Raw genomic sequence first — 16,862 nt, forward strand, 5'->3', positions numbered from 1 at the left:
GCAGCCTACGCCCTTTCTGCCCTGCGGGTGATTTCTCTGTGGACTCTTGGACACCAGTCTGATTCCTGCTCTCCTAAAGCTAAGTTTTCTGTTTTGCCTTTTTGCATTTAAGATTTGTTTTTGTTTTTCTTGCTTTTTGGATTCTGCCACTCCCTTCTGGAGTGTGCAGTGTTCCGTGAGCTCTGTCTTCTGAAAGTACCTGAGTGCTGATTTAGTTTTTGAAGCTTAGTTGCTTCAGGGCCATTTTTAAATCAGCTTGTTGGCTTTTGTCTCAGATAGGGTTTTGGCAGATTGCAGACAGCAGCCTTCCTATCCGTTCCTATCTAGGTAGTTTTTGGCCCCGTCTTTGCTCAGCCTGTCTTTCTGTCTGTGTAAGTGTTTTCATCTTGCTTCACCGTCATTATATGTGGGGGGCTGCCTATTGCTTTGGGGTCTGCTCTGGGGCAGTTAGATTTCCCCTTTCCTTCTTTAGGCCTATGTATCTCTCTGGCTGTGATCGAGGGGTCTAGGTCATCGTAGGAACCCCCCACGGCTACTGCTAGCTGTGTTGATAGGTTCAGGGGTCTGCAATCTGATAGTTGCCAACTTCTCTGGTTTTCTGGACTTAGCTAGCATTTCTGTTTTTGCCTCCTACGGTGACTCAATCATAACAATGGGCCCCCACTGGGGCCTTGCCTCTTCCGGGAAATGCTGCCGGAAGTACATTGCCGGCATGGTCGTTACTTGTGACCCCGTATCCATTAGACACCGCACAGCACGACCCTTGACTTCAGCCCATACTATTGAGCACCTAGCGACCAGTTCTTCAGGACTTCCACCACCCCTTGTTGTGGCTTCTGCCTCCGAGTGGCGTCCCCCATGCCCGGAGCTGTTATGAATGAGTCACCGAGGAGGAAAAAACAAAAAGCAAGCTAAGCCCAGAAAACCGGAGAGGTTGGTAGCTAGTGGATTGCAGACCCCTGATCCTATCCTCAACAACTAGCAGTAGCCATGGAGCGTGCCTACAGTGGTCCTAGACGCCTCGTCACGGCCGGAGAACTAAATAAGCCTATAGAAAGAAAGGGAAAAGCTAAACTGCCCCAGAGCAGACCCCAAAGCACTAGACAGCCCCCAACATGTATTGTCGGTGAAACAAGATGAAAACACAGACACAGGTAGAAAGATAGGCTGAGCAAATGATGGGGCCCTCGCTAGCTAGAAAGGACAGGAAAGAAAAGCTGCTGTCTGCAATCACGCAAAAAAGCCTGCCAAAAAGAATGTCCAACACGTCTGATAGAAAAAGGCCCTGAAGTCGCTAGACTTCAAATCACTATATCAGCACTCAGGTGTATTATGAAGACAGAGCAAAAGAGATCAACTGATCAGAGACAAAATGGGGATTCAGCCCAGTCCCAGCCAGGGCTGGCTGAACACAAAAACTAAGTAAACCAGACAAAAACTCATATGAACAATAGCAGAGAAAAATTAGCTTTAGGAAGGCAGGAACCAAACTGGAAACCAGAAGCCACAGTCAGGAAAAATCACCAGCAAGAAATTAGGGAGTCGGCTGCCTTAAATCCAATTAGAAACTCCTGATGTCCAATCGCAGTCCTCTTCCTCAGGTGGCCGGTCTCTGCCATTTAGATCAGCTTCATTACCTCCCTTCACCAACAGAGGGAGTCCAGATAGAGAACTCACTACTCCTCTGTCAGCACAGCCAGCTCCATAACCCTCATCAGAAGCCAGAGGCAAACCCGAAAATGAGCTCACAACAGTACCCCCCCTTGAGGAGGGGTCACCGAACCCTCATCCACGCCACTGGGCCGATCAGGATGGGCCCGATGAAAAGCACGAACCAATCTATCGGCATGAATATCAGAGGCAGAGACCCAAGAATTGTCCTCCTGGCTAAAACACTTCCACTTGACCAAATACTGGAGTCTCCGTCTAGCCAGACGAGAATCCAGTATTTTCTCTACCTCATATTCCACATTACCGTCAACCAATACAGGGTCAGGAGGTGCAGTCATAGGAACTACTGGCTCAACATATTTCTTCAACAGCGACTTATGAAACACGTTATGGATCTTAAACGTAACAGGAAGAGCCAATAGAAAAGAAACCAGATTAAGAATCTCCAAAATCTTGTAAGGTCCAATAAATTTTGGCTTGAACTTTGGAGAAGCCACCTTCATAGAGATATTCTTTGATGACAACCAAACCATATCCCCGACTTTAAACCGGGGACCAATGGTCCTATGCCGGTTAGAAAACCGCTGGGCCTTTTCCTGGGAGAGAGACAACTTATCTACTACTTGGTCCCAAATCTGCTGCATTCTCTCTACCACAGTGTCAACACCTGGGCAGGCTGAAGATTCCACTTGCCCTGAAGAAAATCGAGGATGAAATCCAAAATTATAGAAAAAGGGCGACATCAAGGTGGCAGAACTAGCTCTATTATTTAAAGCGAATTCGGCCAAGGGCAAAAATGAAACCCAAATCATCCTGATCAGCAGATATAAAACATCTCAAATAGGACTCCAAAGTCTGGTTTGTTCTCTGTCTGCCCATTGGTCTGAGGGTGAAACGCAGAGGAGAAGGACAACTGAATTCCCAGCTTGGAACAAAAGGCTTTCCAGAATCTGGAAACAAACTGAACTTCTCTGTCCGATACAATGTTCTCAGGAATCCCATGCAACCGAACCACCTGTTGTAAAAACAAGGGTACCAACTCTGAGGAAGATGGCAACTTTGGGAGTGGTACAAGATGGACCATCTTAGAGAATCTATCACAAATCACCCAGATAACAGTCATTCTCTGAGAGACAGGAAGATCATAAGTAAAATCCATTCAAATATGGGTCCATGGCCTCTTAGGCATCAACAACCCACTAGAGTGAGAGCAGGGTTTAGACCGGGAACAAGTCCCACAGGACTGCACAAAATTCCTGACATCACGAGATAAGGCGGGCCACCAAAAAGACCGACTCACCAAATCTCTGGTACCAAAAATACCTGGATGACCAGCCAATGCGGAGCAATGAACTTCAGACATCACTCTCTTCCTCCACTGGTCAGGAACATACAATTTTTCCATAGGACAACGCTCAGGTTTGTCCTCCTGGAATTCTTCCAGAGCAAGTTTCAAATCGGGCAAGATGGCAGAAAGAACTACCCCCTTACCTAGGATGGTAGTAGGCTTGGTCACAATCGGAGAATCAGTAAAGAAACTCCTAGAAAGGGCGTCTGCCTTAACATTCTTAGTGCCTGGAAGAAAGGAGACCACAAAATCAAAACACGTAAAAAACAAGGCCCACCTAGCCTGTCTAGGATTCAAGCATTTGGCTGACTCCTTAAAATAAGATCACATAGCCATGTGTTCGGTTACAGATAAATTGAAAAGTCGACCCTTGGGAAATTTACACCCAGGTCTCAACTCAAATGCACAGTCATAACTCCTATGAGAAGGCAAAGACGCAGACTTGCTCTCGCTAAATACATCATAAAAATCAGCCAAATAGTCAGGAACATCATGCGACTGGAGAGAAGTGGAGAAAACAGGAGTGTCACCAAGAGCACACCGACAACCCCAACTCACCACAGACACAGATTTCCAATCCAAAACCGGATTATGGATTTGCAACCAGGGAAAACCCAGAACAATGGTATCATGTAAATTATGCAACACCAAAAATCTGCAATTTTCTTGGCGGTCTGGGGCGACCCGCATTATCACCTGGGTCCAAAACTGACGTTTATTCTTCGCCAAAGGAGTAGCATCAATACCCCTCAAAGGAATAGGCGTCCGCAGAGGTGTCATAGGAAAACCACAACGTTTAGCAAAATTCAAGTCCATTAGATTCAAGGCCGCTCCGGAATCCACAAAAGCCTTCGTGGAAAATGTGGATAAGGAGCAGATCAGAGTAATTGCCAAAAGAAACTTAGGTTGTACACCACCCACAGCAAATGTGTGTGCAAAACGTTTCTCTCGATTAGGGCAGACAGAAATAACATGAGAGGCATCTCCACAGAAAAAACACAGCTTATTACACCTTCTAAACTCCTGACGTTGCGCCCTAGACAAAACTCCATAACATTGCATAGGTTCAGACATTTGTTCAAAATGTGGCAGCGCCTCCCGTGTAGTCTTGCGTTCACGTAAACACCGATCAACTTGAATGGCTAATGACATAGAATCGTCAAGAACAGAGGGAACAGGAAATCCCACCATAGTATCTTTTAAAGTCTCAGACAAACCTTTCCGAAAGAGAGCTGCCAATGCACTATCATTCCATGTAGTAAGGACCGCCCACTTTTGGAATTTCTGACAGTATAACCTGGTTATACTGACCCTGGTTCAATGCCAATAGGGCTCTCTCAGCTTGATCAATAGCATTAGGTTCATCATATAACAACCCCAAGGCTTGAAAAAATGCATCTACATTAGTCAAAACAGGATCTTCAGGTGTCAAAGAAAACGCCCAATCCTGGGGATCGCCGCACAGCAAGGAGATGACAATTTTAACCTGCTGCGCAGAGCTCCCCGATGAATTAGGCTTCAAGGCAAGAAATAATTTACAATTATTCTTAAAACTCAAAAATGTATACCGATCCCCAGATAACACATCAGGAGCAGGGATCCTTGGTTCAACAGCATGTGAATGAGTGAAATAGGTGGAAATTCCCCGCACTTCAGCAGCGAGCTGCTCCACACGATCAGACAATTGCTTAATCTCCATCAAGGAGAAAAAGAAGAAAAAGAAAAAAAAAAAAAAAAAAAAAGAATCCTCCTACAGCCCCAGAGAAAAAGAGGAGAAAATAGACATATTAAAAAAAAAAATTCCCACAATGCCTGCTTGATTAGCGGGTCCCTGAGTCCAGTCACTAACAGGTCACGCAGGATAATGTCGATGGGCCCTACCCCTATTCCGTCGTTCCTTTCTATGGCGCTGTATAGCTCCTGGAGGGCGTTCATATGCTGGGTGATGGTCTCCCCCTCCCCCTGCATCCGACTGAATAACCGGGTTCTCAACTCTCCCACATCTGTTGGATTCCCGTGGGTCTCTTCCAGGATCTGCAAGACCCTGGCGAAGGTGTTGCAACATCCCGGGGGTCTCAACATTACCGACTTCCGGGCTTCCCCATCTAGCGCCATAAGGGCCACCTCAGCCTCTAAATCAGGGGTCATGGGGTGCATGCGGAAAAGGCCCCGCATGCGTTCTGTCCAGCTCCACAGCAGCGTGTCGGCGCCAGAAAACCGGGGCAAGTTACTAAGCATAGCCCCCAGGGAGATGCTGGAGCGGGGACCCCCATCATCATCAGCGCCCGCGGCCCTACTCTGGTCAGGCGCACCACCATCTGTGCTCTGAGACTGCATCCTGCCGACTACACCAAAGGTGGTACTAGCAGGTACCCAGGATGCAGTGACGAGTCACGAGACAATTTCGTGCTTTCTATAATAACGTTTATAGGACTGGAGGGAACTTTCCTCAGTCCCGACCTGATGAACAAAAGGGGTAACAAGGGTTGCCCTCGCAGGGGCTCTAAACAATCAAACACAATTGGGGTAGAACACGACTACGTCCAGCAATAGCCGGTCACTAGAGGGCCGCGGTATGGCCGACTACGGGTCCTTAATTATATAGTCAACTTAGCCGTCCAGACGTCCCTCGCCATCTGGGATGGTGGTCTTTCGGCATAGCAGTCGCTGGGCCCAGTTGCTGAGGCGTTGGCGAAGTCTTCGCGCGCTCCGGCGCTCTGAAGTCACGGGAGCCCCACAGGCCCCGGAGGAGTCCTTGGATGGAAAGGCCGCAGCCCCTGGACTGGGGCAAGTGGCAGTGGCGTGGGGTGGCGAAGGGCAGGCAACCTGTGCAGCTAATGGCTACAGCGGGGGATCTGCGGCAAGCAGAGTCTCGGCCCCTGCTGCGGACCGGAGCGGGACAGTGGTGGCTGCCGACGGCACTGTACTCGCTGCGACCACCTGTGAGAGCAGGGTGGCTGCGGGTGGCGAGGAACAGGCCGCAGCCCCGGGCTGGAGCGAGGCGGCTGCGGCCGCGGGCGACCGCGGGTAGGCCGCAGTGAGCGGGCCGAGGCTTGGCGGCAGCGGCCGCGGGTAGAAATGGGGCCACAGAGGCTGCAGGCTGGAGCGGGGCAGCAAGTCTCGGTTTGTTCGTCTTGGCGCCATCCCTCTGGATTCCTCAGTGAGCATCTTCCCTGGCACTGGTAAGTCGCTCTAGCTTTCAGTCGCTCCCACGGTCTCCTGCCTCTGTGCCGGACTGCTGACTCCACCCCAGGAATTTCCCACCCCCTTTTATTGGTCCCTCCCCTAGCCCATCTGTCTGTCACAGCGATCCGTCCCCATATTCTGTCCCCCGGGAATGGTTTCCCCCGGAACCCAGATGACGGCTCCCTTGGTTCCAGCCTGGACACTCTATGGGGGCTGTTCCTCCCACACTTGCTAGAGATGGGGTGCACCTTGCGAAGACTGGAAAACATGTATTTGGAAGTCGCCTTGCTACACTCATCAGGAGAGCTTTAAACTAGAACAATGTGGGAAGGGAAGCAAAAGGCCAGAAAAAGCCACACGCCTGACAAATGCTATTGAGGATTCTGCTATTAGAAGTGGGCGGAAAGAACAAAGACAAAGGAATCTAAATAATAAAAATATTGGAGAAAGAGAAACCAATCACAAACTAAAATGTTTCTATACTAATGCACAAAGCATGGGCAACAAACAAGGAGAATTGGAACTACTAACACAGGAAAAGAAATATGATGTCATTGGAATCACTGAAACTTGATGGGGCAATACACATGATTGCAATACAAGGCTAGAAGGATAAAACTTATTTGCAAGAAACAGACTTGATAAACGAGGAGGAGGTGTCTCATTGAATGATAGAAGCGCGTATATCTGCACAGAGATTGAAGCTTCAGAGACTGGGAGTTCTGTGGAAACTCTGGGTAAGAATACAAGGACAGACCAATGGAAAGGACACCATTGTAGGCATTTAATACAGGCTGCCTGTGCAAGCTGAAGATATGGATGAACTCTTTATGAATCAAATGGCCAAGTTCTCCAAAAAATATGACATAGTTGTCTTGTCCAGACATTTGTTGGGAATATCTCTCAGGCAAAACTAACAGGTCAAGGAAATTCTTATCCTCTCTTGCTGACAACTTTATCTTCCAAAAGGTAGGGGACAAAACAAGGGGATCTGCTACCTTGGATCTAATCCTTATAAACAGGGAGGAAATGGTTGAGGATGTAAGCGTGGCTGGGACCCTAGGAGGTAGTGACCATGCTATTTTAGAATTTTGGATAACTAGTGGAGGAAGACCTGTGAAGACTCAGACGTTAAGGTTAGATTTCAGAAAGGCAGATTTTAAGGGACTCAGAAAGAGAATTGGAAGGATCCAATGGCTGGATATCCTTATAGACAAAAATGTACAGGAAGGATGGGAAATCTTGAAAGAATCTTGTTGTGGCTTCTGCCTCCGAGCGGCGTCCCCCATGCCCGGAGCTGTTATGAATGAGTCACCGAGGAGGAAAAAACAAAAAGCAAGCTAAGCCCAGAAAACCGGAGAGGTTGATAACTAGTGGATTGCAGACCCCTGATCCTATCCTCAACAACTAGCAGTAGCCATGGAGCGTGCCTACAGTGGTCCTAGACGCCTCGTCACGGCCGGAGAACTAAATAAGCCTATAGAAAGAAAGGGAAAAGCTAAACTGCCCCAGAGCAGACCCCAAAGCAATAGACAGCCCCCAACATGTATTGTCGGTGAAACAAGATGAAAACACAGACACAGGTAGAAAGATAGGCTGAGCAAATGATGGGGCCCTCACTAGCTAGAAAGGACAGGAAAGAAAAGCTGCTGTCTGCAATCACGCAAAAAAGCCTGCCAAAAAGAATGTCCAACACGTCTGATAGAAAAAGGCCCTGAAGTCGCTAGACTTCAAATCACTATATCAGCACTCAGGTGTATTATGAAGACAGAGCAAAAGAGATCAACTGATCAGAGACAAAATGGGGATTCAGCCCAGTCCCAGCCAGGGCTGGCTGAACACAAAAACTAAGTAAACCAGACAAAAACTCATATGAACAATAGCAGAGAAAAATTAGCTTTAGGAAGGCAGGAACCAAACTGGAAACCAGAAGCCACAGTCAGGAAAAATCACCAGCAAGAAATTAGGGAGTCGGCTGCCTTAAATCCAATTAGAAACTCCTGATGTCCAATCGCAGTCCTCTTCCTCAGGTGGCCGGTCTCTGCCATTTAGATCAGCTTCATTACCTCCCTTCACCAACAGAGGGAGTCCAGATAGAGAACTCACTACTCCTCTGTCAGCACAGCCAGCTCCATAACCCTCATCAGAAGCCAGAGGCAAACCCGAAAATGAGCTCACAACAGTACCCCCCCTTGAGGAGGGGTCACCGAACCCTCATCCACGCCACTGGGCCGATCAGGATGGGCCCGATGAAAAGCACGAACCAATCTATCGGCATGAATATCAGAGGCAGAGACCCAAGAATTGTCCTCCTGGCTAAAACACTTCCACTTGACCAAATACTGGAGTCTCCGTCTAGCCAGACGAGAATCCAGTATTTTCTCTACCTCATATTCCACATTACCGTCAACCAATACAGGGTCAGGAGGTGCAGTCATAGGAACTACTGGCTCAACATATTTCTTCAACAGCGACTTATGAAACACGTTATGGATCTTAAACGTAACAGGAAGAGCCAATAGAAAAGAAACCAGATTAAGAATCTCCAAAATCTTGTAAGGTCCAATAAATTTTGGCTTGAACTTTGGAGAAGCCACCTTCATAGAGATATTCTTTGATGACAACCAAACCATATCCCCGACTTTAAACCGGGGACCAATGGTCCTATGCCGGTTAGAAAACCGCTGGGCCTTTTCCTGGGAGAGAGACAACTTATCTACTACTTGGTCCCAAATCTGCTGCATTCTCTCTACCACAGTGTCAACACCTGGGCAGGCTGAAGATTCCACTTGCCCTGAAGAAAATCGAGGATGAAATCCAAAATTATAGAAAAAGGGCGACATCAAGGTGGCAGAACTAGCTCTATTATTTAAAGCGAATTCGGCCAAGGGCAAAAATGAAACCCAAATCATCCTGATCAGCAGATATAAAACATCTCAAATAGGACTCCAAAGTCTGGTTTGTTCTCTGTCTGCCCATTGGTCTGAGGGTGAAACGCAGAGGAGAAGGACAACTGAATTCCCAGCTTGGAACAAAAGGCTTTCCAGAATCTGGAAACAAACTGAACTTCTCTGTCCGATACAATGTTCTCAGGAATCCCATGCAACCGAACCACCTGTTGTAAAAACAAGGGTACCAACTCTGAGGAAGATGGCAACTTTGGGAGTGGTACAAGATGGACCATCTTAGAGAATCTATCACAAATCACCCAGATAACAGTCATTCTCTGAGAGACAGGAAGATCATAAGTAAAATCCATTCAAATATGGGTCCATGGCCTCTTAGGCATCAACAACCCACTAGAGTGAGAGCAGGGTTTAGACCGGGAACAAGTCCCACAGGACTGCACAAAATTCCTGACATCACGAGATAAGGCGGGCCACCAAAAAGACCGACTCACCAAATCTCTGGTACCAAAAATACCTGGATGACCAGCCAATGCGGAGCAATGAACTTCAGACATCACTCTCTTCCTCCACTGGTCAGGAACATACAATTTTTCCATAGGACAACGCTCAGGTTTGTCCTCCTGGAATTCTTCCAGAGCAAGTTTCAAATCGGGCAAGATGGCAGAAAGAACTACCCCCTTACCTAGGATGGTAGTAGGCTTGGTCACAATCGGAGAATCAGTAAAGAAACTCCTAGAAAGGGCGTCTGCCTTAACATTCTTAGTGCCTGGAAGAAAGGAGACCACAAAATCAAAACACGTAAAAAACAAGGCCCACCTAGCCTGTCTAGGATTCAAGCATTTGGCTGACTCCTTAAAATAAGATCACATAGCCATGTGTTCGGTTACAGATAAATTGAAAAGTCGACCCTTGGGAAATTTACACCCAGGTCTCAACTCAAATGCACAGTCATAACTCCTATGAGAAGGCAAAGACGCAGACTTGCTCTCGCTAAATACATCATAAAAATCAGCCAAATAGTCAGGAACATCATGCGACTGGAGAGAAGTGGAGAAAACAGGAGTGTCACCAAGAGCACACCGACAACCCCAACTCACCACAGACACAGATTTCCAATCCAAAACCGGATTATGGATTTGCAACCAGGGAAAACCCAGAACAATGGTATCATGTAAATTATGCAACACCAAAAATCTGCAATTTTCTTGGCGGTCTGGGGCGACCCGCATTATCACCTGGGTCCAAAACTGACGTTTATTCTTCGCCAAAGGAGTAGCATCAATACCCCTCAAAGGAATAGGCGTCCGCAGAGGTGTCATAGGAAAACCACAACGTTTAGCAAAATTCAAGTCCATTAGATTCAAGGCCGCTCCGGAATCCACAAAAGCCTTCGTGGAAAATGTGGATAAGGAGCAGATCAGAGTAATTGCCAAAAGAAACTTAGGTTGTACACCACCCACAGCAAATGTGTGTGCAAAACGTTTCTCTCGATTAGGGCAGACAGAAATAACATGAGAGGCATCTCCACAGAAAAAACACAGCTTATTACACCTTCTAAACTCCTGACGTTGTGCCCTAGACAAAACTCCATAACATTGCATAGGTTCAGACATTTGTTCAAAATGTGGCAGCGCCTCCCGTGTAGTCTTGCGTTCACGTAAACACCGATCAACTTGAATGGCTAATGACATAGAATCGTCAAGAACAGAGGGAACAGGAAATCCCACCATAGTATCTTTTAAAGTCTCAGACAAACCTTTCCGAAAGAGAGCTGCCAATGCACTATCATTCCATGTAGTAAGGACCGCCCACTTTTGGAATTTCTGACAGTATAACCTGGTTATACTGACCCTGGTTCAATGCCAATAGGGCTCTCTCAGCTTGATCAATAGCATTAGGTTCATCATATAACAACCCCAAGGCTTGAAAAAATGCATCTACATTAGTCAAAACAGGATCTTCAGGTGTCAAAGAAAACGCCCAATCCTGGGGATCGCCGCACAGCAAGGAGATGACAATTTTAACCTGCTGCGCAGAGCTCCCCGATGAATTAGGCTTCAAGGCAAGAAATAATTTACAATTATTCTTAAAACTCAAAAATTTATACCGATCCCCAGATAACACATCAGGAGCAGGGATCCTTGGTTCAACAGCATGTGAATGAGTGAAATAGGCGGAAATTCCCCGCACTTCAGCAGCGAGCTGCTCCACACGATCAGACAATTGCTTAATCTCCATCAAGGAGAAAAAGAAGAAAAAGAAAAAAGAAAAAAAAAAAAAAAAAAAAAAGAATCCTCCTACAGCCCCAGAGAAAAAGAGGAGAAAATAGACATATTAAAAAAAAAATTCTGACACTTTTTTTTACAATTCTCTCCTGCTTTTGAGTACCCTAGAATCTGCGGTATGGCTGGTGATTCTGTTATGAATGAGTCACCGAGGAGGAAAAAACAAAAAGCAAGCTAAGCGCAGTAGCCGTGGAGCGTGCCTACGGTGATTCTAGACACCTCGTCACGGCCAGAGAACTAAATAAGCCTAAAGAAAGAAAGGGAAAAGCTAAACTGCCCCAGAGCAGACCCCAAAGCAATAGACAGCCCCCAACATGTATTGTCGGTGAAACAAGATGAAAACACAGACACAGGTAGAAAGATAGGCTGAGCAAATGATGGGGCCCTCGCTAACTAGAAAGGACAGGAAAGAAAAGCTGCTGTCTGCAATCACGCAAAAAAGCCTGCCAAAAAGAATGTCCAACACGTCTGATAGAAAAAGGCCCTGAAGTCGCTAGACTTCAAATCACTATATCAGCACTCAGGTATATTCTGAAGACAGAGCAAAAGAGATCAACTGATCAGAGACAAAATGGGGATTCAGCCCAGTCCCAGCCAGGGCTGGCTGAACACAAAAACTAAGTAAACCAGACAAAAACTCATATGAACAATAGCAGTGAAAACTTAGCTTTAGGAAGGCAGGAACCAAACTGGAAACCAGAAGCTACAGTCAGGAAAAATCACCAGCAAGAAATTAGGGAGTCGGCTGCCTTAAATCCAATCAGAAACTCCTGATGTCCAATCGCAGTCCTCTTCCTCAGGTGGCCGGTCTCTGCCATTTAGATCAGCTTCATTACCTCCCTTCACCAACAGAGGGAGTCCAGATAGAGAACTCACTACTCCTCTGTCAGCACAGCCAGCTCCATAACCCTCATCAGAAGCCAGAGGCAAACCCGAAAATGATCTCACAACACGGAGCCCTCTAGCTTAATGTCCACCGGGGTGGGTATTTCCCACGCCGCGGACACTCCCATGCGAAATGGCCCAGCCGTCCACACTCATAACACCGGGGCGGTGAGGCTCGGCCACCCCGGGTATTGCGAGGCCCCCAGGGCCCGGAATTGTAGCCAGGCCGGCCGGGCGTGAGCTCCGTTCTCTTCTTCACTTCAGCCAGCTCGCCCCGGATACTCTTCAGTTCTTGTCTCATTTCCTCAATCCATTGAGGGTCTTCGACAACGCTTACGGAAGATTCCATGCTCCGGGCCTTCCCCACAGGAGCCGTCATCCCCTGCTCTTGCTCTCGTACCCGGGCCTGACTCCCCACTTCGGAGAAGGCTATATGTGGGTTCACTCGGACCTGTTCCCACAATGCCTGCTTGATTAGCGGGTCCCTGAGTCCAGTCACTAACAGGTCACGCAGGATAATGTCGATGGGCCCTACCCCTATTCCGTCGTTCCTTTCTATGGCGCTGTATAGCTCCTGGAGGGCGTTCATATACTGGGTGATGGTCTCCCCCTCCCCCTGCATCCGACTGAATAACCGGGTTCTCAACTCTCCCACATCTGTTGGATTCCCGTGGGTCTCTTCCAGGATCTGCAAGACCCTGGCGAAGGTGTTGCAACATCCCGGGGGTCTCAACATTACCGACTTCCGGGCTTCCCCATCTAGCGCCATAAGGGCCACCTCAGCCTCTAAATCAGGGGTCATGGGGTGCATGCGGAAAAGGCCCCGCATGCGTTCTGTCCAGCTCCACAGCAGCGTGTCGGCGCCAGAAAACCGGGGCAAGTTACTAAGCATAGCCCCCAGGGAGATGCTGGAGCGGGGACCCCCATCATCATCAGCGCCCGCGGCCCTACTCTGGTCAGGCGCACCACCATCTGTGCTCTGAGACTGCATCCTGCCGACTACACCAAAGGTGGTACTAGCAGGTACCCAGGATGCAGTGACGAGTCACGAGACAATTTCGTGCTTTCTATAATAACGTTTATAGGACTGGAGGGAACTTTCCTCAGTCCCGACCTGATGAACAAAAGGGGTAACAAGGGTTGCCCTCGCAGGGGCTCTAAACAATCAAACACAATTGGGGTAGAACACGACTACGTCCAGCAATAGCCGGTCACTAGAGGGCCGCGGTATGGCCGACTACGGGTCCTTAATTATATAGTCAACTTAGCCGTCCAGACGTCCCTCGCCATCTGGGATGGTGGTCTTTCGGCATAGCAGTCGCTGGGCCCAGTTGCTGAGGCGTTGGCGAAGTCTTCGCGCGCTCCGGCGCTCTGAAGTCACGGGAGCCCCACAGGCCCCGGAGGAGTCCTTGGATGGAAAGGCCGCAGCCCCTGGACTGGGGCAAGTGGCAGTGGCGTGGGGTGGCGAAGGGCAGGCAACCTGTGCAGCTAATGGCTACAGCGGGGGATCTGCGGCAAGCAGAGTCTCGGCCCCTGCTGCGGACCGGAGCGGGACAGTGGTGGCTGCCGACGGCACTGTACTCGCTGCGACCACCTGTGAGAGCAGGGTGGCTGCGGGTGGCGAGGAACAGGCCGCAGCCCCGGGCTGGAGCGAGGCGGCTGCGGCCGCGGGCGACCGCGGGTAGGCCGCAGTGAGCGGGCCGAGGCTTGGCGGCAGCGGCCGCGGGTAGAAATGGGGCCACAGAGGCTGCGGGCTGGAGCGGGGCAGCAAGTCTCGGTTTGTTCGTCTTGGCGCCATCCCTCTGGATTCCTCAGTGAGCATCTTCCCTGGCACTGGTAAGTCGCTCTAGCTTTCAGTCGCTCCCACGGTCTCCTGCCTCTGTCCCGGACTGCTGACTCCGCCCCAGGAATTTCCCACCCCCTTTTATTGGTCCCTCCCCTAGCCCATCTGTCTGTCACAGCGATCCGTCCCCATATTCTGTCCCCCGGGAATGGTTTCCCCCGGAACCCAGATGACGGCTCCCTTGGTTCCGGCCTGGACACTCTATGGGGGCTGTTCCTCCCACACTTGCTAGAGATGGGGTGCACCTTGCGAAGACTGGAAAACATGTATTTGGAAGTCGCCTTGCTACACTCATCAGGAGAGCTTTAAACTAGAACAATGTGGGAAGGGAAGCAAAAGGCCAGAAAAAGCCACACGCCTGACAAATGCTATTGAGGATTCTGCTATTAGAAGTGGGCGGAAAGAACAAAGACAAAGGAATCTAAATAATAAAAATATTGGAGAAAGAGAAACCAATCACAAACTAAAATGTTTCTATACTAATGCACAAAGCATGGGCAACAAACAAGGAGAATTGGAACTACTAACACAGGAAAAGAAATATGATGTCATTGGAATCACTGAAACTTGATGGGGCAATACACATGATTGCAATACAAGGCTAGAAGGATAAAACTTATTTGCAAGAAACAGACTTGATAAACGAGGAGGAGGTGTCTCATTGAATGATAGAAGCGCGTATATCTGCACAGAGATTGAAGCTTCAGAGACTGGGAGTTCTGTGGAAACTCTGGGTAAGAATACAAGGACAGACCAATGGAAAGGACACCATTGTAGGCATTTAATACAGGCTGCCTGTGCAAGCTGAAGATATGGATGAACTCTTTATGAATCAAATGGCCAAGTTCTCCAAAAAATATGACATAGTTGTCTTGTCCAGACATTTGTTGGGAATATCTCTCAGGCAAAACTAACAGGTCAAGGAAATTCTTATCCTCTCTTGCTGACAACTTTATCTTCCAAAAGGTAGGGGACAAAACAAGGGGATCTGCTACCTTGGATCTAATCCTTATAAACAGGGAGGAAATGGTTGAGGATGTAAGCGTGGCTGGGACCCTAGGAGGTAGTGACCATGCTATTTTAGAATTTTGGATAACTAGTGGAGGAAGACCTGTGAAGACTCAGACGTTAAGGTTAGATTTCAGAAAGGCAGATTTTAAGGGACTCAGAAAGAGAATTGGAGGGATCCAATGGCTGGATATCCTTATAGACAAAAATGTACAGGAAGGATGGGAAATCTTGAAAAATGAAATTCTCACAGCACAATTGTTAACAATTCCGAAAAGAGGGAAGAATAGGAAGCATTTAAGGAAACCAGGATGGATGAACACAGAATTTAAGCACATGCTAAAAAGGAAGAAAGAAATGTTTATAAAATGGAAAGAGGGAGGCATATCTAAAGAAGAATATAATGCTGTCTGCAGAAACTGCAGGGCACAAATCAGATTACTAAAGCTGACAATGAATTGAGGCTTGCAAGAGACGTCAAAAGCAATAATAAAGGATTTTGGGGATATGTCAAAAGTAGAAGAAAAGTCAAAGGTACTATAGGATTTTTAAAGGATGAAAATTATGAAATGGTAAGCCAGGATGTTGAGATGGCCGAACTTTTAAATTCCTATTTTGCATCTGTTTTCTCTCACAAAGGAAATGTAACATCAACTGTTCTTCACTGTCCTATTAAGGGAATAGAAGAATCCAGGATATCTATAAACAGAAAGATAGTGAGGAATCACTTAGCTAACCTAAATGAATTCAAGTCTCCAGGACCAGATGAATTACACCCAGACTACTGAAGGAGATAGCAGAAGAAATATTTGAACCCCTCTCCATAATCTTTGAAAATTCTTGGAGAACAGGAGATGTCCCAGAAGACTGGAGAAGAGCAAATGTTGTTCCTATCTTCAAAAAGGGGAAGAAGGTGGACCCAGGCAACTATAGGCCGGTGAGTCTGACTTCTATACCAGGAAAGATCTTTGAACAAATCATTAAACAACATGTATGTAAATACCTAGATAAGAATGAAAGGATTAAACAGAGTCAGCATGGGTTTCTAACTAATTTGTCATGTCAGACTAACTTAATTTCCTTCTATGACAGAATCACTGATTGGGTGGATCAGGGAAATGCTGTAGATATAGTATATCTTGACTTCAGCAAAGCATTTGACAAAGTATCTCACACAATCCTTATTGAAAAAATGACTAAGTATGGAATGGACAAGGCAACTGCTAGGTGGATTCATAACTGGCTTAGTGATCGGACCCAAAGAGTAGTCGTAAATGGCTGCACATCCAGTTGGAAGAATGTCTCAAGTGGGGTACCACAGGGCTCTGTCCTGGGCCCTGTATTGTTCAACATCTTTATCAATGATATAGATGAAGGAATTGAGGGTAAACTGATTAAATTTGCTGATGACACAAAGCTAGGAGGGATAGCTAATACTAGAGAAGAGAGAGAGAGGATTCAAAAAGATATAAATAAACTGGAGCAGTGGGCAGCAACTAACAGAATGGTTTTTAACAGGGAAAAATGCAAAGTACTGCATCTGGGTAATAAAAATGAAAAAAGCATATACAGAATGGGAGGAATAGAGCTAAGCAACAGCACATGTGAAAAAGTCTTGGGTATACTAATAGATCACAGACAGAATATGAGTCAACAGTGTGATGCAGCAGCAAAAAAGGCAAATCCAATTCTAGGATGTATTAACAGAAGCATACAGTCTAGATCAC

The sequence above is a fragment of the Dendrobates tinctorius genome, unplaced genomic scaffold (genome assembly GCF_039654945.1).
Source record: "Dendrobates tinctorius isolate UK_male_01 unplaced genomic scaffold, ASM3965494v1 ptg000223l, whole genome shotgun sequence".
Lineage (NCBI taxonomy): Eukaryota > Metazoa > Chordata > Amphibia > Anura > Dendrobatidae > Dendrobates > Dendrobates tinctorius.